Raw genomic sequence first — 27,381 nt, 5'->3', positions numbered from 1 at the left:
TAACAGTGTATCACTGATTATGTGATCTCCAAATCTGATATAGTAATAATACTACGTTGCCTCAACTCCCTGTAGTAGTATGACCCTATAACTTTCCAGACGAGAACGGGACATAGATTTTTCCTTCTCAAAGACCTGATGGAGTAATTCTGCTACAAGGATGAAGTTTAATGATATGCATTAATGAGTTTTGCTAATATAGTAACATGGCGACATTGTTACTCCTGAAACCCGTCTTGTAGTGCTGAAATGAATTCAGGATGGACATACAAACAAACACACATAATGACAAAGGCACATACTTATGGACATAAGTAACTGGCCATTTATGCTATTGTTTAGAGGGTGATGCGAATAAAACAAGCATGAAACTGGAATAATCACATAACCCTGATCCTTTTTTCTAAATATGTAGATAACTAGTGAGTTCACTATATGAACTTGTGGAAAGCAATATAGTGTCTAGTATTTTTGTCTTCAAATCAGAAAACATTACTTTATTCTTCTCATGCTCTCTCTCTCTTCTGTTTAAATGGATTGATCAGATATTAAAGAATTTGTAAAGGCCCAATTATTTGCTAAATATCAGCTGTGCACCGGTCTTGTACATACATCACCAACTTACTTACTAAGCAAGTATAGACCAGGTGCACCCAGAGATATATTTTTGGGTGGAGGAAAACATGTATTAGTCTGCTATTAAGTTTTACAGATGGAGGCCAACTTCTCTTGAGAGGTGAAATCGGTTGGGGTAGGGATGACCCTCCTCACCCATATGTGCGGGGGCCCATGGTATGGACTCGCAATTAATCAGTAGGTACTGTGAGAACTGTGGTCAGACGATTCCAGTAACAATATGGTTTATGCTCTTCATCTATAATTTAGAATAAACATTTGCTCCACCCTACAGATTTGTTTTAATACATGTATATTGGAATAGATTATCATTGCCTACCAGATGCGGGAGGTCGTGGGTTCGATCCCCTGGCCGAGGCATATCAAAGATTACAAAAATGGTACTAACTGAGGTTAGTGTTAGGACTGGTGGGACTGGTGTCAGGATAATGTGACTGGGTGGGACATCATGCTACATATCTGCGGCATGATGCCTCAATGCTAGACATCACTATAAATTGCCATATTGCAGACATCGTAGCGATATGACTGAAAAAGTGTTAAAGCTACGTTAAAAATCAAAATCACATCACATCACACCACATTACCTACCAGATGTCTTAGAAGTGTCTACATTGTGACTACTGGAAATAATGATAATAATAATAATAATAATAATAATAATAATAATAATAAACTCTTTTGAGAATTTTTTCAGGCAATTTACTGCTAGCCTTTATTTTAAATGTATTTAAGAATAAGTTGGTAACGTATGTGAAAATGTTAGGAAATGTCAGGATGGGTTTGCTAATAGAGGTAAGAATTGCAATCAAAAGTTCAACGTTACAAAAAGGTATACAAGCAGTTGAAAGACTGTTGTAACATCCAGGTAATCTTAGAGTTTATTGAGTTATTACCATGATAAAGTGCACTTAACTGTATGATTCTTAGCTGAATATTTTTATGTTGCTATTGTGCTAAAATGGATTTGGAATCGGCATAAAGATGTATATATATATGGACAGAGAAATGTTAAGATGGATATGTTCAAAATAAAATAAAAATTTCTGATATCGCAGTGGTGGCACAAAAAGACTGACATGATATAATTTGTATTTTTTCAACATTAATACTATTCCTGCTTTCCCAAATTGTCCTGTTTGAATTCTTTGCACATTTGCGCAAATCAACTTTAACTGGTACACAAAACCATTTGACATTTCCTAATGCAAGGTTTTAGCTTGGATTATACACGTGTTGAGATCCCCATCTTGTAACAATATTTACAATTCTTGTATTATATACATATTACTTATTTGATATAATTTAGAAATATATGATAAGTACAGTGTAATTCCAACTGTTAACTTCCATTTATTTGGTTATATGATTTGATGCACATAAAGTTATTTTTTACATGGGCCAGCGATATAGTTTTGTTGGCTAGCAATGTTCTTTGTTGTCATTTTAATGTATTGTCTATTTGTATCCTACTTTGTAACTATGGATATAACCTAAATCCAGTCGGGAAACGTTGAAATCATTATGATATTATGTGCTTTGATGTGCAGTATTTATGACGTAAACTTTATTTGATACACTGAGTGAGTTTAGTTGGAAGAGTGTAGGACTCTAATCCAAGTTTTGTGGGTTTGATACCTGCCTATGCCAGCCTAGTTCATCAGTCTCGGTGTGTAGCTCTACTTTGTTAAGCATGACATAGTCAATAATGCATTGAAAATTGATACTGAGAAATGTGAAAAAGTTTGATGTAATGATGTTTGCTGAGACATGGCTTAAGCATAATATTCTAAAGTGTGAAATAGAAGAAGGAATCTTAATTATTTCATTTTAATAGATTTTAATTGAAAATTTTCTTGTTCCTGTTTAAAAGAAAATAAATATTATGAAATGTTAATTTGTAAAGATACAGGAATGGTCCCCAATCTGGCTGGTTACATTTAATACATACAAGACTGAATTAATGCTATTATAAAAAATGCCTCCCAAACCATCCAGTATGTATACATAGCTGAAACAAATATACAAGAAGTTACTCATTACAAACATTTGGGTATTATCTTGGCTAGTGATTCCTAATGGAACACACATATTCAATATGTTTTTTTTCCTTCTGATAATACCTCGGGGGATTTTTTCAAAATTTTACAAATGTACACAATTGTTATATTTTATAAGTTTTGGGCAAAGTGCAGTCTCAGTTTGTTGAACTTAGGACTTGTAATGACTTGATGGACAGAAGGATTACTATATTAAGATAAAGATGTACAAATCTGTTTAAAGCGTGAAAGAAATATTCTTCCTTAGCAAATATGGAGATGTTAACACCAAGTTATCAGTGTTTGGCAGTGGCTCCGATTTTCTTGTTTCAATTTTCTAAATTTGCATTCAGTATACAGTATGTATCACTCAGCATACATTCCATGAATTTCGTGTCATTCAGAAGTAAATGGAAGCTAAAAATGTTCACATTTAATACAGTTTAATGTCTTTTATGTGTATCCTTTTTGAGATTCTGTTAAAGTGACATTTGCATGCATGCATAATACACACTAGGGTTGCATTGGTTATTAAATTCCTAAACTAGTGAACCATAATACATTAGCCGAACCTAAATTGTTAGATTAGAAGATTTCTGTTTAAAACTTTATATGTATCACATATCTGTAAACCACATATTTAAACATATTTATACAGTGGCATCAGATTGAATTTCTTCTTATATATTTCATATAATTTGTACAAAATTAATACATTTTGATAGACAGGTGATCAATGATTTTTGTACACAAGTGATAAGACACCATCATAAATCAGGTTTTTTCCAGTAGTTTCTGACATCAGCACAATTTGTGGGAAAATATTTTTGATTTATAAAATCAAACTGATCAACATTAGTACATAATATAATCATTTATTAATAAGAAACATTAGTGAGTATGCTGGTAGCAGAATGCAGAAACGGCCATACAGTTAACAAGGGTTTTAAAAAAATAATAGCTACATCATCATAGCTCTTGAGTACTACTTTTACCTATTTGTTTATAAACTGGAGGCTCATCATACGTCAGTAAATAAGAGAGAGAGAGAGAGAGAGAGAGAGAGGGAGGGGGAGAGAAAGAGTAATGGGTACACATATTGAGACAGAAGAATGTTTGCAGCTTCAAATACTTCTAATCATTTTAGAATAGACACATTTCTAGATGTGTATGATTATGCTTGATGTACTTGCGTGAACAAATTCAAGTAATATGGTTTTGAATATAAGAGTATTTTCTCCTTTTTTCTTGAGTGCTTTTACTAAACTGCAAGCTCCATCCTTTTAAGTATTGCACACTTTTACAGGTGTTGGGGAGCCATTCACATGAAGTTATTGATTATATTTACACCTTTATTTCCATGTTCTCTAAACTATCACTGACTCCGAACTACAAGCTCTGGTACTTGAAGACCATGTAACTGAGGCAGCTGCTCTGATAATTAACAGAGATTGATGTATCAATGGACAACCAGGATCTGCAAATCTGTTGAATAGCACAGATAGGAAATAGCACTGACTGACTGTAATTGACCTTACGATAGAAGGTAGATCGTTCCGCCTACCGAGCACGTGAATTGACAACGTCTTAACCTTCGACAAACATTTTGTGAAAATGGCGTGCGTGATAACATTAAAAGATATACCAGACGATAGTGGTGAGCAATATTTGACATATGAAACAACATTGAGACTGAAAGCGAGAGCATTTATCCATCGCTTGCACTTCTCTAAGTTACGTCTGTATGCGGAGAACTCGCCCCCACGTATCTGGAGATGTCACCCCAATTGGTTGGAGAAGTCATCCCAAAACGTGTCACCCAAATAACCTTTTTATAACACAATTAAGTAATCTTTAACGTGATTCATATATATATATATATATATATATATATATATATATATATATATATATATATATATATATATATATATATATATATACGAGCGATGAAACAAGAGATATTAACTAAATTAAAGCAATGTCATGGTAATATTTATAAGGACGAAATTGAGTCTGTATATAATCTAATGACTGACGACATTATAGTGATTAAAAGGGATGATAAGTCAAATACTATTATTATTGTGAATCAAGATGATTATGTTAAAGAAGTTGAAATTAAATAAAAAATTTCACCACGCATTAATGAGATCGCTATAAGCAATAATTCCGTATGTGAGAAATTTGATACTTTCCCTCTTAACATACGTACAGCTCAAAAATAATAATTCCGTATATGAGGAATTTGATACTATCCCTCTTAACATACGTACACCTCAATTCTACATATTACCCAAAACTCATAAAAATCCTGACCATAATTTACCTTTACATTCTCCAGGACGACCCATTTATCAAGTTGTAATTCATATACTGAAAACCTATCCAAATTTATTGATAGTGTTTTACAACCTTTAATGAAATCACTTCCTTTATACATTAAAGATACAACTGCTTTCATTAAAAAGTCGAAGTCTATTCCACATCTATCTGATAAGTTAAAACCTGGTATCATTAGATGTAACATCACTATATACCAACATTCCGCATGCAGATGGTATTGAAGCGTGAAATATTTTCTTGATAACAATCCTAATAATAGCACACTATCTAGCGAAGATATTTGTAAAATAATAAAAACTTATCTTGGAAAATAATTAATTTCAATTTAATAATACGAATTACATACAGAAAATGGGTATTAATGTGGCTCATATATACTCTTTCCTTTCATGGGTGAATTAGAAAAGGATTTTATTCAAAACGAAAAGTTTAATCCATCTCTTTGGTTCAGATTTTTAGATGACATATTTTTGATCTGGAAGCATTCAACTGAAGAACTGAAAAAAATGATTGATCGCCTAAATCATTTTCACCTGACGACTAAAATTGACATATACTGCATCTAGTACGCATGTTTCACTTTTAGATGTAAATGTAATAAAAATATGGATAACACTATCTCTACAAATATTATTAAAAGGCATCTAATGATTTGAAGAGCAGAGCAAAAGGGACAGATAACACTTATTATTCGTTAAGTACAGAAGCGGCGTTGATCAAATGGAAAAGATGAAAAATTGCAAATTTTATAAATTTAATAAGTTATTAAGTTGAAGAAAAACAACAATACATAGAGCCTTAACCATGTGGCTATATCTCATAATTACTATATATGATTCTTGGGGCGAATTCTCCAGACGAAGTGGGGCGACTTGCGTTGCGAAATTTGTAAATATATACAATAGCCGTGTCGATATCGACAAAAGCAGCTTGTCGGAGGAATATGGCGGACGTAAACAGTGTCTGGAGGTGTGTATAATAGCGCTCGCTGATTGGTCAAACGAGCAGAATGATTGCCAACTGGCGATAGGTCAATTAAGATGGGCCATATAATACTTGCATAAAGAGCTGAAATCAAACAACTGCATATCAAATCTATCTTCACTAATTAATTCCGATGGGTCAGTGTTGAACAGGGTCAGTGTTGGAACCTTGCTGCCAGAAAAGTTAACCACTTCCTTTTGAACAGAGTATCACTCAGAATGTATAATGAAGATGGTCAGTTTTCTATGCAGTGTATTAATGATAATGAAATTAAAATGAAAGGTAGTCTGTAGAAGCCATTGTGAACTAGAATTATCAAGCAGAATATAAATTCAGATATAAGTGATCTTGAAAATAAAATGCTAGCCACAGTGATAACACATGGCATAAAATAACTTTCTTTTTTATGATATCAAAGTAGGTACTATAATGAGTTAATAATAACCAGTGGTAAATTTTGTTTTCCTTGTGATTTTAGGTAACTGTTCTTAATGTCTCCTTCAGTAGCTATTCTGTCATCGACCCCTAGAATCCAAATTTTCATGGATTATTTTTTCTTGTTTTTGTTGGTTTTGACAGCACGTTTCAATACATTATTGGCAATATCATTCCAAGGAAATGTGAGTGAAAACCTTTTCTCAAGGACACACCGAAGTAGTTGGCCCAGTTCGGACCCGAGTAAGTATCAAATTGTGAATATTCGGATAAAGAGAATGATTTCTTGTCACCTGAGCTACTGCAACTCCCTTACCGGGTGAAAATACATACATACATACACATTCCCATGCATATTTAAAACAAACGTATACGGTCAATAATGATGTAGACAGAATATTGTGAAATTTTTTGGGCTTGGAATTTTAAAATAGCAAATTCAAGTACAAAATGTTAACAAATGTGTACAATATATGCAAGAAGGTTGTAATGGACTGAACATCTAAATATATTTTCAACATATATTGAAGTTATTGCATATATATATATATATATATATATATATATATATATATATATATATATATATATATATATATATATATATATATATATACAGATGACTAGCACTGGGGCATCATGCCGCAGACATGTATCATGATGTCCCACGCAGGCACATTATCCTGATACCAGGCCGACCAGTCTTAACACTAAACTCTTACTGCTGAACGCCTAGCAAGGTAGCTGTTAGTACCATTTTTATAAATCTCTGGTATGACTCAGCTAGGGTTCGAATATGTGACCTCCCGCATCTGAGGCGGTTCGTCTATCCACGTAGGCCACAGGAATAATAATGCTACTATAAAGAAGGGATTTGCAAGTAGTAATGATATTTAATATTAAATATAAAGGTAATGTCCTACAAGAAAGATCACAGTGAATTTTCTTTTATATTCTGGAGGCCGTGTGAGGCATCGATGTAATAATCTTCGTACATGATATTTTTTAAATGACAAAATGAATGTTTGATTGTTACCATGGAAATAGAGTAATGTTACCGCATGGGTCTGGGGTATAGCATGAGTGCTATGTAGTATTGGTGCTGCATCAGTTGTAGTATTGTTACTACGTCAGGTCTTGGAGATCACAAAATCAGTGCCTGGAAATAGGGTAATGTTTCTACATGTACATGGATTAGTGCTTGGAAAAAGGGTAACAAACCAAACCCATGTAGCACCATTACACTATGTCCAGGCACTGATTTGTGACCTCCAAAATTTGATGTAGTAACAATTCAACATAGCTATCACTGCCATCTCCCAAAAAACATGTATTAATTGATTTATATATAATGATGAATTAATAGTTGTTTTGGGACGCGATCTACGAGTTTTTGATTGGAAACCTTTAAAGGAAGTATATGGCCCCGTATGCATCTTCCCTTCGCAATAACAGGTGGTAGCAGTAAGGTCAAGCAAATATATGTTTCATCTAATTGGACCGTCAATATTTATGCCTGCATATCCTATAAATTGAGCTCGTAAAATTGAGGAGTTAAAACGATTGCTTTAAGTTTGACACATAATATGGCCAGCACGATCACTTGTTTTAAATACAATTGCAAATCTATAGCGTCCGATAAAGAAATATAAGCAAAATCAGGCCAACACTATTAGAATCAATGACGAATTTCTGCTGTTGTGAACGACATATGAATTACTTTTAACGTGGGTAATATTATGAGCTTCCAATGTTTAAAAGGAAAAGTAATTAATTACTGTTTAACTACATAGATGAAACCAACACTTATAACAATGAAACTGTGTAATTATATAAAGGGCCTTGTGACTTTGGACACTTAAATATGGGTGTTGACAATAAACATACGGATTTAAAAAATAATGTATTGATAACCAAGTATATATATATATATATATATATATATATATATATATATATATATATATATATATATATATATATATATATATATATATATGATTTACAATTTAAACATAAACAAACTATACAACTAAAAGTCAAGTCATTAATCGGTAAGTTTAGACAGTGTTTAAGATAATATTTGAAAGTAAAGGGACATGTATCATCAGAAATCATAAGTAATAGTTTCCCCGATTATTATTTTCATGAACTCTAGCATATGGGCTCATAACGGTGTTTTCATGTCAAATTTGGTGCATGCATTGGAGGTCGAATATCAGAACTAAACATCGCTGCAAAATGTATTACACTGTGCGAAATGTAGATTGGAACGTCAAGTGTCTATTCTTAAACAGGTCGCAACAGAAACAAGAGAAGTGTCCTCCTCTGAATTATATAATACATACATACATACACACACACACACACATATATATATATATATATATATATATATATATATATATATATATATATATATATATATATATATATATATATATATATATATATATATATATATATATATATATATGTGTGTGTGTGTGTGTGTGGTTCTTTCCGGGGATTTCCTGGGTTCTTCCTCCACCATTAATACTGGCCGCCATGTATAGCCTATCGAGTGCTGAAAAATGGCGTTAAACTCTACAACAACAAAACAATCATAATTTAAAAAATCGATATGGGGACAGAGTTATGGGTTGAATGCGGCATTAGTAGTTTTTTCTTTCTCCAGTTGTGTTTGGATCTGCCTGAATGACCGTTGGGAATTATTGAAATTTACATAAATATATTTTAAATATATTTTGCTGTTACAAAAGGATGCAACGGGGTCGGGCACAATTTTCAACAATTTATGGCTTGCCCTGTGTGGCCGAAAGGTCTACGGCGCTAACAGATCACTCACATCTCATGTCTGTCCACGTGGGTTGGAGTCTTGGCGCGGACAGTGTGGGAATGCTTGCCAGTGGCTTCCAGTGGGCAGAGTTTTTCCCCCGACTCCTTTTTGGGTTTTTCCCCCTCTAAATATACTGAGCGATATGTATAGCCAATCATATACCTTCAGCAGACGTTAACCACACCTCACTAACAATCTTGCATACTTAAATATACCCCTTTCCTACATGATACAAGTATATCAACATATTGCAACATAACAACAGTGGAGCAAAAACCAAATATCATATAATATGCTGTCAAAAACAAAGAGAATTCAAATGACTACTCACCTTCAAGGCAATGCACTAATGATGTTCAAGTCCAAAGTGTTATGAAAATCCAACAACTGGCCGATAATATACTGAATGTTTACGTACTATGCATGTTCGAAAAAATTCTAGATGGTGTATTATATTATATACCACGCAGAAGACGTTTGACTAAGGCACGTACTACGCATATCCAAAGAAAACATTTCTAGATGGAGTGAATCACGTTCTGTACTATGGAGTAACAAATTGTCGCATTCGAAACTTCCTCGGCTATTTCCGCAAAACAAAAACAGAGCTCAGATGAATGATGACTCAATATTTTACAGAAAAATCATATATTTTTTCCGCCGGAAATGTCTATGCTAAACGTGAAACCCAATCAGTTCGTACCACCTCAGCTCTTTCTACGATTGGACTGATTGTAGGATTGACAGAGAGGTTATGAATGAAACAAATAGTTCGGTTATTCGAAACTTCTCGTTTAATATTTGTCTTTTAAATAGTCTGAAAGTTCCGAATGGTTATCGACGTAGTCTGGTTTCCTGCTTCGTATGCTCCCTGCGTTCCCCTCCGCTATAGAGGAGGGCAACGCAGGGAGCATGCGAAGCAGGGAACCAGACTATTATTGACGTACATTTGAAGTATGATACGTAGAATTAACATTGAAGTTGCCAAAGAAAATTCTACATACACTCTGGTCAGATCAGAAAGCTAGTCACAATATAATCTTGGAGCAATTTCTATTCATTATTTGTGACTTTTAGCATGCTAGCATTATGGTGTGGTAGTCTGGTATACTGACCACTCTTCTTTCCATTAATCTTTGCTATTAGGATCCAGCAACCTCCTCCGCCATCTTGTAAATGCAACATTTACATAGAGTAAACACTTACGTTCCTCAGCATGGTTTTCTAACTGATTACTCGGGTATATGATAATAAAAAGTGATTCTTATGTGGGGACCTAATAAATTCTAATGTTAATATTATTTAAATCGTGAGTTATGCTCACATATAAATTTGTGACGCATCTTTAGTTACGATGAATATCTTTGTGGCCTTTTGAAATGTGGGTGGGAATACCCGTCTCCTTGAAATCATCACTGAAAAGTCTAGAAAAGTAACTGCTCAAAAATCAAACAGTAAGCTCAGAAGCAAAGTGTCTCTATTGAAACAGTCTGTATCTAAAATGAAATGTGATAACACAATGAAAACTATGACATCAAAAAAAGAGACACAAATTTGAAACTAGCTACATTGACTCAGAAGTTATCAGAAAAAGACCTAATGGTGTGCGAGTTACAGGATAAAATTGAAGATTTACAGGAAATGAAAGAAAGTCGAATCAAAACAAAACATACAGATGGAACTTACAGTGATAAACTAAGGTTGTGTGTAATCCAGCTGGCAGGTCTGGAAGTTGCCATGGAGAAAGTGACACCTGTCATTGAAGTTATATCAGAAATACTTTTTGAAAAAGTTTGACAAAAAGGAGTTACCAAGTAGCACAACAGTGCAAACAATCATAGACGAAGGACATTTCATTGCGAAGGCATACATTGCTGAACAAATAGACAATTGTAAAAATTGGGGTCTTAATCGGGATGGGACTACCAGGTGTAAACAGAAAATAATTGACACAGCGGTGACACTAGATAACGGTGAGGTTGCCAGTCTGGGATTTACCCACGTATCAAGAGAAACAGCCAAAATCATTACAGACGTTACAAAAAATCACCTCATTGAAATAGCCGACATAAGAAGCAGACCTTTCAGAAGTCAAACTAATGAGGATTTTATTGTTAATTCCCTTGCTAAGCTTGCATTCACAATGAGTGATCGTGCTAGTAATGAGAAGCTGGCTGACAAACTTTTAAATGAGTGGAGGGATGAAATGTTAAAAAGTTGTGAGAATGACATTGACAAACAGTCTGTTAAAAACTTTCATTGTATGGCCCATGTTTTGTTGGGTTTTCATAGATATATATGTAATCACATTAAAGTACTGGAAGAATCTTTGGTAGACCAGTATGGCCCATTAGGACGAGACAGCCTGCCGATCTTTAAATTCTGGTCCAAGGCGGGTACCATCATTGAGCGAGTTGTCCGTACGACATCAGACACTTTTGGGCCAGCTTGTGACCACCTTTGACTGCGCGATCGATGGGAAGCCTACTGTACTGAAAAAGGTATATTGTTTACTGATCGGAGTTGGAGAGAATGTTTCATTTTAAACTAGTCCACTGTGACCATATTATGCTTAAACATACCAAAACTTTGGAGTTGCAGTGCACTTTAACTTTGTTTTCACAATTCAGTTGTTTGAATGGTGACTATTATATATTTTGCAATTTTTGGGTAAACGCAACATCGAAAATTGACATGCTGGGAATAATTGGTATAACTGTTTTTAAATCTTTTACTTTTTTTTTACTTCAGTTCAGGTTTTATTTAAAAATACAAATATTTTATTCCAGGAATCAAGTCGACAGCTGGGAACTATCGCGACAATAGGTTTAATGGTTTATTCCAAACAGCGGCTGAGATTCTAGTACATGGCTTGGATTTCCAGACAGTCATCAAAACTGTACATGCACCAAACAAAAAATTCGATCCGTTGATGCAGATTTAAACTCTGATCATATTGTGACTATGTTGCTAGCCCTAGGGTTTGTGTATGTCAAAGTGACTGGCTCATACTGGGAACTAATTACATCGGGGAAAGTGCCATATTTAGAATTGTATGTATACATTCAAAACTTACAGAAGTATTTAAAAGATTGTGTGGAGAAACCCAAACTGATTGAAGTGATGAACATTGGTTGGGAGAGGTTTATGACATTGCAATTGAGCAACGCTTCTCTGAAGTGATAAAATCTATAAAGATTGACAGAAAATTGTTGAATCAAGTTATTACTTCTATGTGTAAGTCAATGGTAGTAACTATTGAAAAACAACTCTCTGATTTCTTGCCTGGTGGGCAGTACAGTGAAACAGCTGATCCAAAGACAATGATGAGGACACAGTTCGCGCAAGTGACCAATCTTGGCTGTGAACACGACTTTGGAGACCTTGATAGCAGTCAGAAGCGTAGACCAAATGCCTCCTTGCACGACCACTCCTCCATTCAACTACTCAAGAGAAACCGTCTCAGAATGAAAGAGTGGTATGAGAGTACGACTTCTACAGAAAAAGAGCCATTGTGGAAGAGTGCACACCATGGTGGAAAAGACTTGCGTCTTAAACATAAAGAACACCAGAAACGTGTGTACAGTGAAATATTGGACCAAATGAATGAACCGCCACCAAAGAAGGGAAAACGAAATCCGAATGACAATGATGAACTTTATTTAAGTGAAATAGATGAACTCAATACAGTATGTCAACGGTTGCCTGTTCTAGACCAGCTTAAGAAAAATGATTATGTTATCGTTGCATACCAGGATGCTTGGTACCCTGGATGTGTTCATGAAATTAAAAGCAACAATAATAATAATTTAATAGTTAAATTCATGGCACCATGTAGGAAAGCGGGAGTTTTTTAAATGGCCCAGCAGAGATGATGTTCAGGAAGTTAAGCCTGAATTTGTCATAGCGACTGGACTGATTCCAGAATGTCTCAATTCTGGACGTCAGTGGGCATTCTCAGATCATAGAAAATTTGATGAACTGTTTACAATGTATACCAATGTTTTCTTCTGAATTAAATGACTTGTTAAGAAATATGTTGTACAGTATCTGAATTGTCTGGTAGAAGAAAAATAAATATTTCAACCCCTTATTTTCTTCCCTGCATTGAAATCTAGTGGACATAGTTTAATTTACTGTATATATTTGAATTCTACTGGAAAAATGCAATAAGTCTGACAAGTTTCATGGAGATATCTCTTTCAGATCAAAAGTTATGATGTAAATACTTATCTTATTAAACGTGTTGGGTCCGCGACTTAAATGAATGAAACATGCATTTAAAGAAGGCAAAAATTCACTGAAACAAGAAAAGAATGAACGACAGCAGCACGTTTCCAGATGTTTTAAAAAGAACAAATAAAATATACCACGACGGTGAACTTGTAGATCCCAAACCTGTGAAACAGTATCCGTACAGGATGAACTCTCTCGACCAGGAATGTTAAAAGAAATAAAATCAGTGCATGCTGGAGAAAGATTTTATAGAACTGGCCAAATGTGCCTGGAGTTTACCATGTAGACTTGTACCAAAACGAAATAATACTTTCCACGTGTGTGCTGACTAATGAAAGGTGAATAGTGTTACCAAAACAGATTCATTTACATTGCAAAGAATCGATCATAGCATTGAAACAAATTGGAAATGCAAAATATGTCACCAAATTTTATCTTTTGAAAAAATTTTCGTAAATTCCACTGATGGAGAGAGGAAAGGAAATTTCGGCATTCGTGTATCCTGATTTGCGTTGTCATTATAGAATGAACGACATCTGAAAAGATCACGTTAAGACAATTAAAAAATTCATCGACAGACTCAAATATGTTCATTCGATTAATTTATCCAGGAGAAAGAGAGAGAGAAAGAGAGAGAGAGAGAGAGAGAGAGAGTTTAGTCGTGCAAGTGTTACATTTCTGGGATATATCTTGGGATGTGGAAAAGTTCAACCAATCGGTGCTTTGGTCAAGGCAATTTCTGAATTCCCTGTGGATATCAGTGAAAAGCAACTGAGGCGATTTTTGTATATGGATGGATACTTTTGTTCCAGTTATTCGATAATTGCTGAATCCCTGACAAATCTATTCAGTAACAAAACCTTATTTCTTTGGAAGGTAAATGTCAGGAGGATTTTGATAAGTGAAATCACATACTAGATAGTGCACCAGTTTTTTCAGCTCAAAATATCAGTCAATGATTTAAAATGTCTGTCGATACAACTGTTATTGGCGTTGGAGCATAACTTATTCAAGAAGACAAAAAAGTGTAGATCATCCAGTGTGCTATTTTTCTAAGAAATAATATAAACCATTCCACAATCAAGAAGGAATGGTTGGTTTTGATATTGGTATTGCAACACTTTGAAGTCTATATTAATTCATCTCTTTCTCCAATTATTGCGCTTCTTCAACACAACCCCTTTACTTTCATTTGAAAGATGAAAAACGCAAATGAAAGATTGTTACGGTGGAGTTTTGATGTGCAGAAATGCATTAGCATCAGACACATCAAAGGAAAAGATAATGTAATAGCAGATGCACTTTTATGTGTATAGACATATTATATTGCTCCATGTATACATTGTGTTATTCATAATATTTTATTTAATGTAAATTTTTATCACATGTACATTTGCATAAAATAAATCTTTATTGCAAACATTTTTTTTTCTTTAATAGGGGAGGTGCTATGCATATTTAGTTTACATTGTTTCCTCATTATTTTATAATTTATTGTTTTATTTCATTATATGCTTTTGGACCGCTCCGGTGGCTTAGTGGTTAGAGCGTCCGCCTCGGATGCGGGAGGTTGTGGGTTCGACCCCCGGCCGAGTCATGCCATAAGACTTACAAAAATGGTACTAACAGCTGCCTCGCTTGGAGCTCAGCATTAAGAGATTAGTGTTAAGACTGGTCGGCCTGGTGCCAGGATGACGTGACTGGGTGGGACTTCATGCTAGATGTCTGCGGCATGATGCCCCAGTGCCAGACATCACTGTAAACTGTCACACTGCATATATCGTAGCGATATGACTGAAAAAGTGTTAACTCTACATTACAAAATCAAATCACACATACACATTATATGCTTTTGCTAATGTAACATTGTATATTAGACTTGAGTTTGTCCAAAATAAAGTTTATTTTCTACCTGACCTGAATTATTGTGATTTTTTACTAAACATGTATATGTCAATCTGAGTCCTGAGCTTTGGGTGTTATTTATTAATTGCCAGGTCTACTTAAGGCTTTTCAGGAAGGTTATTTTCCATTAGGTATCTAATTTTTAGAAAATGTTATATGTGACTTACTGTCAGGAACAAATTTATATAATCTTTTTATTGGAGAAATTATTGCTTCTTGCTGTAAAATTTTGAGGTACAATTATGTTGTGTCGAGTAATCCATTTGCTCTGGAATTTACCTATTCAAAATTATTTAATTCAAGTGATTCTTCTCTGGAAATGCAAAGTGTGCTTCAACATTTTTTGAAATAGAAACTTGAATTTGGAATGAAATTTTTAAAAAGGACATATTCTTGGATTGTATTGTTGTGGTCTAATAAAAGACTTGCAGTAAAGCTTGCTGCTTCTGACTCTTTCCTATCATGCATTTTAAAACCATAATGAGGTAATACACATTATTGGATATATCGTGCAACAGAAATTGGAGTTCGGTTCATTGAACAAGGACAAACTGAAACTGCCGACCCGGACAGACCAGGTTAGGTATGACACCCTCGGTATAGAATTTAAAGTTTGGTTGTTTGCTAGTTGAGATGGGGTTTACATCATAATTACACAGTTAATAGCGAAAATAGCGCTTTTGGATCAACGAAAAATCGTATGTGAAAATAATCATTAGGTTTAACATGAGAATAGCATTATGCTTTTATTTTATTTTTATTTTTTTTTTGTGGGGGGCAAACGATAATCTTAAATCTACATTCGACACATACCATTTTTAATTCAAGCACATCGCATATACTGTCTGCTCACACCACTGTCCAGACCCGCTCATTGTTTACTGTCAAACACACCTCTACGCTGCAACTAGAAGTGGTGATTGTTGTTGTTGTTGTGGGGCTTAACGCCATTTTTCAGCATACGATAGGCTATACATGGCGGCCAGTATTAATGGTGGATGAAGAACCTGGGAAAACCCCAGAAAGAACCACCGACCCACGAGAAGCTACTGGCAAGCTTTCTCACAAACCCACATTGGCTGAATCTAAGACTCGAACCGGCGCAGACAGAGGTGAGATGGCAGTGATCCGTAACGGAGAGCGCTTTAGACCACTCGGCCACTAGGGGCCCCCAAAGTGGTGATAGATACAATTTCATACATACACACAAAAATACTATCATACAGGACGGGGTAGATAGTGAAAGTAATGGGATGAAATAGACACACTTTCTTGCAAAAAGTAGAAAGATACTATCAGACTTTGAAGGAGAAATAAGTGTTTGTAGACACACTTCTAATAATTTTAGATATAAACACACACGTTATCAAATGTGAAGGAAAAGGGGTTAAATGTGTTTGATTTTAACAGCATACACAAACGAACACATGGATACGTGCAAAACCACATGTAATAGAAAGTTTTGCCTAAAAGGATTATTTATATTTTATCGTGTGATTGGTGACTGTAAAAAGATATCTCGTCACGTGATGTACAGGCGCATATTCTTGACTGACTTATATATCTTATGTCGTCATCTGTACGATTGCCGAAATCTACGATATACAAATTAAAATCCATTAAGCCATTTTCAATATGTTGTAAGCGAATAACGCTAATTCACACTGGAGAAAGGTGAAAGCACAAATTTCTTAGATTTTAAATGATGTGTTATGCTAGTTATAGAGATCAATATAATATTTTCTGGAATAAATAATTAAATGTATTCTTTTGATGTGATATTGTACGATTTATATATGCGACTTTCACCGACGAATAACAAACCACAATGAAGAGCAATGACGCGGCTTGCACAGAGTATACTTCCGTGTTTCCAATAATAAAAAAGAAATACTTTTATTTCATGCACATCGATCGACGCTAAATTGAAAATAATTAATATATGTAACATAATATTACGAAATCATAAGTGTCAGACAGGTTTTGAGAAAATACATGTAAAACGATTGTTGATGATATTTAAAAATTAGGGCTGACAATATATTTAAGGAAGTGGACACTATAATGGTTTTGTTTTCTCTGTACTAATTGTTTCGTAGACCTTATAAAACATATCTCTATTGATCGGAGGAGTTTTGTACCACAATGTTTGTCCTGCAAATGATGGTAGACAATACTATGCATATACTTGATTCATTGTAATGAAGCTTGACCCTCTGCTGTCATAGTATCATTTTGGTAATTTACATGGCCCAGTGAATTATTTATAGAGTAAACTGCTTTCTTTCTAGATTTTAAACATACAGTTGATATGTAATTTTATATTCCTATTAACTAACCATTGTACCCTGAAAATATAACATGCCGATAATTTTGGGTAAAAAAAATAGTTGTAGAGGTAACATGACACACGTTGTCATGTAAGCACACACGCATCATCGATGTAATATTAATTGTAAACATATGCTCTCAAAGCTAGATTTTGTCGTTATCTCTGAGTCTTCGTTTTGTGTTCATAATTGATTTTGCCTTTGTATGGCATGATGATTCTAATATCGCCGACACTGATTATGGTTCTAGAAAAGTATGTTTAGTTTTTAAGAAGAGCGTCACTTTCACTTTCTCGTTTGACTCAAGACCAGGCAAATGGCATATCAGTAAATGAAAGGGATATGAGCGATAATGTAAAAATAAAGTGCTGGGTACCTTGTCATTTTGCATGTGTAAATCCGGGTAAAAAATTATATCGCGTCTCACATGTAACCATCGTCTTTACCAGCTAAATATCCTGTTTTAGTTTTCGGTTTAACTCATATTTCAGCGAACGATAGGCTGTACTTGGCGGCAAGCATAACTGGCAGAGGAAGAAACGGGGAAAATCCCGGTAGGAAACGTCGACTCACGTGAGGCTTCTGGTAAGCTTTCCCACATACCCACATTGACTCGAGACTCGAAGGCATGAGAACAGATAGGCGATCGTGGTGTTTGTTATAGGCGACAACTTGAGAGCACACGGCCATCCGGATCCTGCATAAAGTGTAAAATCTCCAGAAGATACGATCATATTATTGCTGTTATTATCGACATACTTTCTATGAAAAATACACTAGTTTTGATCTTCATATTTGCTCTGACAAATACATTCGTTATTTACTGCAAATTTGACCCAAGAAATGCATTGGTTATTGTCCAAACACATGTCCTGACAGATGGATTGGTTTTTCACTACAAATAGATGATAATAATGTTTGACTGTACTAGCAAGGAATGGATGAAGCATAGAAGGCTGCCTCATTTTCTTTCTGCGCTAAAAGTGGTCAAATAAATAAAAAGTACTGCCTCAATAAAGATCTCTATTTGTTCTGGCTATATAGCAGGATCTTATATCAATCAAACATAAGTAAATAACGGAAATACACTTGGAAATTATCACAGCAGAATTTGGATTTCAAAAGAAAACTTTAGAGTTATTCCAATTTGATAAAGGTCAAATTTCCGATATAACAGATCTAATAGACACCGACATGAGGTCATGTACAATTGACATTTTTGATTCAATATCAAATTACAGTTTTTACGGTTACAGTGTGAAACTTATTGTTCAAAACAAAACATTTATAATTATTACTCTACCTAATTCGAAATGCAATGCTTTGTGTTGTAAGTTCTTAACGAAAAGTGGACCAGGTATACCAACTGTCACCAGAACATGACGTTTCATCAGTGCCTGTCATCTAGTCATTATAAGTTGATATCAATGGAGTCATATATTACCAACAGGAAATCCACCCATCCCTGATGTCTTTTTTTGGATGGCATGTTGTTGTTGTGGGGTTTAACGCCATTTTTTAGCACACGATAGGCTATGCATGGCGGCCAGTATTAATGGTGGAAGAAGAACCCGGGAAAACTCGGGAACCCACGAGAAGCTACTGTCAAGCTTTCTCACATACCCACATTGGCCGAATCCTAGACTCGAACCCACGCAGACAAAGGTGAGATGGCAGTGATCCGTAACTGAGAGCGCTTTAGACCACTCGGCCACTCGTGAACCCCTTGGATGGCATAAATGTAGTGCATGATTTCCAGAGTGATTATTTGTTTCAGAAATCTATTCTATCTTCTTGAGCACATTTTCCTGTAAATTCGTTATAAAACTATGAACCGAATCTAAGGGTAACTTTTACACTTTCCATTGTGTACGATGGTCCAGCTGTTATGATAAAGCTGTTGCTGTGATGTAAAGGGATTTTCCTGGAAGTGAATTGTGAGCTTTGTGGATTCAGGCACCAAGATGTTAACGCAAAATAACCATGTTCATGGCGAAAATACTGATGCTAAAAGATACTTATAAGGCGCTAATATAATCCTATACCAGTTTATTCCAAAAGTTATTACAAACTGTAAATCAGAAGCAATACAAAAGTGACAGATGGAATAGGCACACTATTTGTAAGGAAAACAAGGTAGAGTGATAAAAATGCTAATGATGTTATTGGGCAATACTTTTCTGTGTAGGAGATTTTCAAGTATATTTGTAGTTTGTTCATATCGAGCAATTATTATAAGATTTCTATGCCATTTTTGGGATTTCTAAATATACGCCGCACTCAATAGCCAGTATTGTGTTAATGTACTGCTAAACTCCATGCATTCAAATGCATTCATAATTTTAATGCCAGTTACATTTATAAGCTTAGTAAAGGATTGCTTTTGACCGCTCTGGTGGCCTAGTGGTTAGAACGTCCGCCTTGGATACAGGAGGTTGTGGGTTCGATCCCCGGCTGAGTCATACCAAAGTCTTACAAAAATGGTGCTAACAGCTGTCTCGCTTGGCGTTCAGCATTAAGAAGTTAGTGTTAGGACTGGTCGTCCTTGTGTCAGGATAATGTAACTGGGTAGGACATCATGCTACATGTCTGCGGCATGATGCCCCAGTGCTAGACATCACTATGAACTGCCACACTGCCGACATCGTAGCGATATGGCTGACAAATTGTTAAAGCTACGTTAAAAAACCCCAGACCAAACCAAAGGATTGCTTTAGTAAACGCAGAGAGGGTCTCTTTGATTTTAAAGTTCGTCACAGTGATGCATATTTATATTTGCATTTGTATTGTGTCCTGGGGATTTAAAATTAAATTCTCTTTCAGCAATTTTACAACGTAAAACATCTGATTAAGTGATAAATGTCTTTAATTGTAATGACTTGAGACTCAGATTTGCTAATTTCAGAGTCTGTTTATGTGATATGTAACACTGTGTCACTGATTTCAGAGCATATTCATTCCGCTTTGTTAAATAAAGAATATTCAAGAAGAAAGTCAATTTTAACATCCTTTTAACTTTTCATATTATCTACACTGTATTCATCACATGTATATAGCACACAAAAAAGAACAGAAGGATTATCTTAACCAAATACATTAAGGTTCAGGCATCTCATTTATGTATTTCCTGCTCTGAACCCTTTTTTCTTCTTTATTATTCATCCTCTTGCCTGTGTTGAATAGGTGACTAATGGACGTGGGTGCCATCAGTTAAAAGGAAACTGATATAATAGACACAGGTACTTCGTTTATTCAACAAATCAGAGGAAGAGAGATATTTTTTTCAATCTATTTGGGGGCGGACAATGTTTGTTTGAAAAGAATCTCAGTAGGCCCACCAACCCATCTCCAAAAAATTAAATGGTCAATACATAATGGTGTCGCTCATGCTATTGTGAGTTGTTATACGGAACAATATATTCTTTATTCCATCATGTAGATGCAATATCAAAACGTGATAATATTTATTCTTAGTACACGCATTTTACGTGCCAGCAATGAATATCATAAATTCATCATGAACCTACTGTTCGTAAAAGTCCATTTGAACTACATTGTTACTACTATCACTTCTAGTAATAGCAGTAATGGTAGTAGTAGTTGGTATTTTGTTGCTAGTATCTTACTGCTGTTGGTATTGCTGCTGCCTGCATATTTATTGAAGTTTCATGACTTGTTGAAATTATGAACAGAAAAAACAGCAAAGAGCTGTGTAAGATTTGAACCATTTTATTTATACCTCTTCCTTGGTCCTAAAGCTCTGAGTGGCTAGTGAAAGATTTTATTATAAGAATTCTGACGAACTACAAAATATTGTAAACATAGTATTGTAAACATAATTACTCAAACGATGAACTGACTACATTTTCTAGAAGATACCATCTTCACATATTCAATAATCAACATAAACACAACGATAACTGGCCATCTTAGACAAGAAAGATATCGCGTGTCATACCATCCATAATGCCGCGTGTCTTGATCCGATAATAAAGTGTAGGGTACTATCACATTACTGATGTAATTGAAAGAAAGCCCATCCACGTATTTTTCTCATATAATTTGTTTCCTTTTGTGAAGCTTGGTATGTCAAGCGTATACAAGTTGCGGGTCATAAACATGTGTACCATATATAATTGTGTATAAGTGGCTCGTTAATTAGTATTATTAAGTTTGTGTTATCTTCAATTATATAAACAAATGTTCAGGTATATTAAATCCTTTTGCTGACTTGGCAATACTTTTATAAGTATGTATAGGTTACAAGTCCTTTTTGATAATAGCCACTCTTTCATTTACTTTTGTAAATGATACCTTGGTCATAGACATAGTACATAAAACAAAGTATCTTTGTTAAGTGTAATTTACTTTGCATTATATTTTATCTATACAAACATACCCATCCACTGACAAACATACATACCGAAACAAATCATGTATTGTATTTACTGTTTGTTTGCTTGTTTTGTAATTTCACGTTTGACATTGACTCAGTAAAAGTCAATAGAGCTTAGGCGTGTTAGCAAAATAGTTTGTCGCTGTTTCTTGTCAATTTTATACAATTATGGTGACCAATCCTTGGCAGACACGAAACGTTGCTGGAAACAGACTAAGCGACGAATCCAAAAGAAAAACAGAGTGATGGACGATAGAAAACAATCTCCTGTTTCTTTGGCTAGCAAGCATGTTAGTATGACCCAGTGGAATCAGATCTGTATGTCTGTCTGTCTGTTTCTGTCTCTCTCTTTCTCCGCGGGCCATTGTCGCAAACCACAGGTAAATGTAGCTTTGAGGTTTTCGCCCTGCATGGCTTGCAACTTTGCCTTTAGACCTATGATGATAAACATAACAAACAGACCGAGAGAGAGAGAGAGAGAGAGAGAGAGAGAGAGAGTAAACAACATTTAGAAATGAATGAATATTGTATGCTAGTTGGTAGCGCACCCACCGAATAATAATAAACAACCAAGTAAAAAATAGCTACCAAACAAACAAAACAAATTTGTTACTGATTTATTGTTTCGACATTTAAATATGATACATTAATAATCCAGACGATGTAAATAAAGTGATATAATAAATGTTTGATGGAACCGAAGACGTAGATAAAGTACTAACATTATCCAATCATAAACATATGATTCAAGCAGAGAACATAGACATAGCTGTTGATAAAATAATTGTCTTTGATGATATACGAGTTGTGAAAAGGATTAAATAATGGTTTTCTTTATTAAGGAAAAATGAAATTGGTCTTCTAGCATATCAGTCAATAATGATAAAAACACTGAAGTAGACTGACTGCATATAATATATGATAAAACCAATATTCAGGCACATTATACATGTACACATCATCATTTGAATTTACCTCATTCGAAATAAATGTGTCCCTTTTACCGAAATGTTACTATGATGTTGTATAGTGTTGACAATATAGTCTACCGAGAGTATATTTGTCCATAGTGGGTCCCTGAAGTTATTCTTTGTCCTTAGAGAAACTCGGGATATTATTTATTTGAACATCTTTTCATAGCCAACAAATACATGTATAATTTCTGCACATATAAACACATCTAGTTCAATCCTTCATTTAAATATCATTCATGAATATGGAAGGTACTGTCATGGATCCCATTTCATTCTATAAAATTATATGCATAATGTACTTCATCTTTTAAGTAGTATATTTTATATTGCTCTGATGAAGATTATTATATTGTATATTTAAAAGTCCTAACAAAAAACGTATTGATCTAATAAATTTACTATTAGATGTTATTGATTTTATTGCGGGACAGTATTGTATTTATTTAAAATTTACAAAAAAAGAATAAATCGGCTGTTGGATTTTCTTCATTTGTTAACAAAAGGAAAAAAGCTTGAATCTTTCTTTTATTATCATTTATAAATTTATTTATGCTGGGTATGAACTTGGAGCGAGTGGCACCCATCATATTATGATAATTAAAAAATCAAAAAGTCTTCGAAAACATAAAGCATGATTTTGAGTAAAGCGATTAAAACATACACGTACAATCAGCTTTTTTGTTTGCTAATGATTCAGAAATTATTGTTCTGATTTGTTGTGGCAATGCTGCTGGTACTGATATTTCAACCTCGGATTGGTTCATTTCTACAGTCAGCTTAATGGGAAAGGGTACTGTCTATAAATCTTGTCATGGATTTTTGGCAGTCAAAAATATATTTTGGACATGACAAGATCGAACGCAAACATTTTATGGAATCCTGTCCATTTCACATGTAAAATTAAACATATAAAACTTGAAAAAGTGCAAGAGGACACTGAATATATGCATGTATGATGTTTTAATAAGAACACAGTTAGGGTGCTGTAGGGCCCACATGTGTACGACCTAGACAAATATTTTATAGTACAGTCAGGATTATGGACTAGGCAGCAAATTGGATGATACAATTACTGAGACGGTTGCAGTGTACTGGCTTTCTGGCGGAACTGCAAATGACTAAAATCGCATTGAATCTATCTTGTCTAAAGGAAGTATCAACAATAACAGCCATATTTAATGAACTTCTGCTTCTTTTTAATCAATTTCTTACATGTTTTTTAGTGTTTGAAATAATTTAATTGCAACAAAAAGAACTCGCTCCGGTTCCTTCTGAAATAATTATATTGCAGATATATTTCATTCACTGTTGAAGTATGTCGCACCATCATTTTTAATTCAATACACAACCATGGAAGTACAGTACTTACCTTTTGAATTCAATGCCCGCCCCTGTGAGTATTGTGCTTACCTTTAGAATTAAATCCCTATCCCTGCGATTACTGTATTTATCGTTTGAATTCAATCCTCACCCACAGTAGTATTGTATGAAACATTTAAAAACTAATTTGATATATATGCGGATTTTTCTGTAATGGTAGGTTTGCGTCCGTGATGTACCATTTTGGGTTGATGTATACACAGGTAATAATGTATATTGTCCGATATAAATCTTGATGAGTCATCTAACTGTCATATCCGTAAACGGTCTTAACACACTTATAAAACTGGTCAAACTGCAAACAACACCGACCATGTTATTCCATGATTCGTCCTAAAACTTTACATAGCTCAACTATGCTAGTGCATTATTATTACCAAAGTTTCTTAATTCTTCAGGTGCTTTTTGCTCATGGACGTTTTTGAAACGAAACAAATGTTGTGTGTTTTAAAGCATCATACTGAATCAGTAGGATATCCGATTCACTTTACGACGTGTCTGACGGTTATTCAGTATTCAGCTCTTACAACACATCTTCTATTGCGTCCTTAAGAAAGACAGCTGACAACAGGACGTATATTTCTTCAAGCAGAAATGCAAGCATAAATCCCCCTGAATGCCAAAGCACATATTCCATATAAAGGACGCTCAGTTGCGTCCTCTAACAAATCAGTCAATGATGCATGGTGACACAAAGTACTGACGAGTACCGACTGCATGTAAAAAAAGATAAAATGTATTTACGTCAGTCGAAAGACATTTGTCCACATTGTCCAATATGTTCACTTGATTTTGTGCAGTATTGACGACATAGTCTACCGCAAAATTATTTGTCCTATGTGAGTCTAAGAATGTATTCTGCCTCTTCGCTAAAACACGGTAAATTATTTATATATGGACAGTTTTCACAGCGAGCATAAACGTATAGAATGTACGTTTAAACGCATCTAGTTCATTCCTTCATTAAACACCATTCTTCAATATGGAGGATATCGTAATGGATCCCATTTCATTATTTAAAATTATATGTATAATGTACTTGATTACGAAGCAGTATATTTATATGGTTCTGATTGATGGTATTACAGTAGCTATTTATAATTATTGATATAAAAGAGTGACATTAAAAAGGGCAGCATCATACGGCACTGAATATATACATGTATCCTAGTTTTTTTGGAAAAAGATCACAAATACGGTGTTGTGTGGGCCATATTATTGCATTTGATAGTGGCCTCGGTATTATCGACTAGACAGCAAACTGGATGATACAATTGAGACGATTGCATCATGCAGGCGTAAAGATTACCGGTGGAACTGCAAATGATTAAGATCGCATTGAACGAGTTTGTCCAATGCAGATATAAACAAGGACATCTAACCTTTTTTGACCTAATGTTTTATTAGTGTTTCAAATCGTTTCATTCTAAGAAAAATAACTATATGATGCTTCTTCGTAAATCAGTATATTGCAGAAATATTGTTTTTAGCGTTGCAGTATATAAAATCATTTTTAAAATAAATTCAATATCCATTCTTAGAACTACTGCGCTTACTCTTTGAATTAAATCCCCACCTTTATAAGTACTGTACTTACATTTTGAATTCATTCCCTATAACAAGTAGTACTGTATTTACCATTTACAACTAATATGATGGACCCTGATCTGCGGGTTCTTTATGTGATGGTAAATGTAGATCTGTGATGTTCCCATTTAGGTTCATGTACACACTGGTAATAAAAACTACTGTCCTATGTGAATTATGATGAGTCATCTCAGCGTCATATATGTGTACCGCCTCTACACACATACAAGTCTGGTCCAACTACAAGCAACATAGACCCTGCTCTGCATTAATTGTTATAATGACTGGTAACAAGAAACAGCAAAAACAAAAATAAGATTTACCAGTACATTGTGACTGCCACGGTATATGAATTCGTTTGATGATATTTTCTCTTCGGGATATGTCAGACAGGAAATAAATATTTTTGAAAGTCAAAAGGTGTTGTATGCTATAACGTATCATCAACCCTTTTTCATTGCACACATACTTGTTAATTCTTGTCAGCAAGGATTCTAACGATTCATTCGTCTCCGTCATTTCTTTCCATACAACAACTTACGCTTGCGTAAGTACATTTATGGGTGTAATGAGGTTGGATCTAATTTTTACGTTATTCTGTTATGATAATGAGCTGAGACCAGAAGGGCCAACTGAATTACCCCGTAGTGGTCACAGGGGTTTCATTGGCCAATCAAGTCATTAATGCATTCTAAAATAGAAATATGCTCAATGACAATAAGTTTACTATGAAATGTTGAAAGTTAATGTAAAATAACGGTAAACACAATCTATCAAACTTTAATTTTAACAAAGCATCTATGACAGACTGATACGATTTCGATTATATCTCACTTAACCGCCACCTACACCTCACACATCATGTTCGTAAAAGATAGTACTGTATAGTGACACTTTAAACAAAGACTCAGAACGTCTTTAACTGGCATAATTGTGACTAACATAATGAAAGGTCCGGTGGCGCCATAGCTGGAAATAACTAATTGATTTTTCTTTAATACCAGTGCATTTGTGTTTACTTCCGCCATTTTTAATTTCTTCACTGGTATCGGCCATTTAACAGTGCATGCCTGTACTCGTGTGCGGAGCATTATGGGAGGGGAGGATATATTGCTACTTGAAAGAATCACATTGGTCGAGCGCGAGGACGGAAGAAAACCAACCGAATGATTCATTAAAAAAAAATTATTACTTTGTACAGGTACACTCCGCCATATAAATTTATACCATTCTAAAGGAATGTAACCATTTTACCCAAATCTTTATATGTTCACGTGATTATATATGGTGTTGA

At 34.6% G+C, this 27,381-nt stretch overlaps 1 protein-coding gene, 1 long non-coding RNA gene and 1 pseudogene across 5 annotated transcripts in view; 2 read left to right on the top strand and 1 right to left on the bottom strand.

Annotated features, from left to right (window-relative positions):
• Positions 1 to 27,381, top strand: part of LOC149779083 (phosphatidylinositol N-acetylglucosaminyltransferase subunit C-like) — a 246,470-nt gene that overhangs the window by 114,228 nt on the left and 104,861 nt on the right. The gene's annotated exons all lie outside the window — the stretch shown is intronic.
• LOC149779084 (uncharacterized) overlaps positions 1 to 27,381 on the bottom strand; it is a 126,754-nt gene that overhangs the window by 52,367 nt on the left and 47,006 nt on the right. The window lies entirely within an intron of this gene.
• On the top strand, positions 10,879 to 13,564 carry LOC149779086 (uncharacterized; annotated as a pseudogene).

The sequence above is a fragment of the Sinohyriopsis cumingii genome, chromosome 17 (genome assembly GCF_028554795.1).
Source record: "Sinohyriopsis cumingii isolate HCF-2022 chromosome 17, ASM2855479v2, whole genome shotgun sequence".
NCBI lineage: Eukaryota > Metazoa > Mollusca > Bivalvia > Unionida > Unionidae > Sinohyriopsis > Sinohyriopsis cumingii.
The sequence above is the reverse complement of the archived record's forward strand: the minus strand, read 5'-3'. Positions and strand labels throughout refer to the sequence as shown.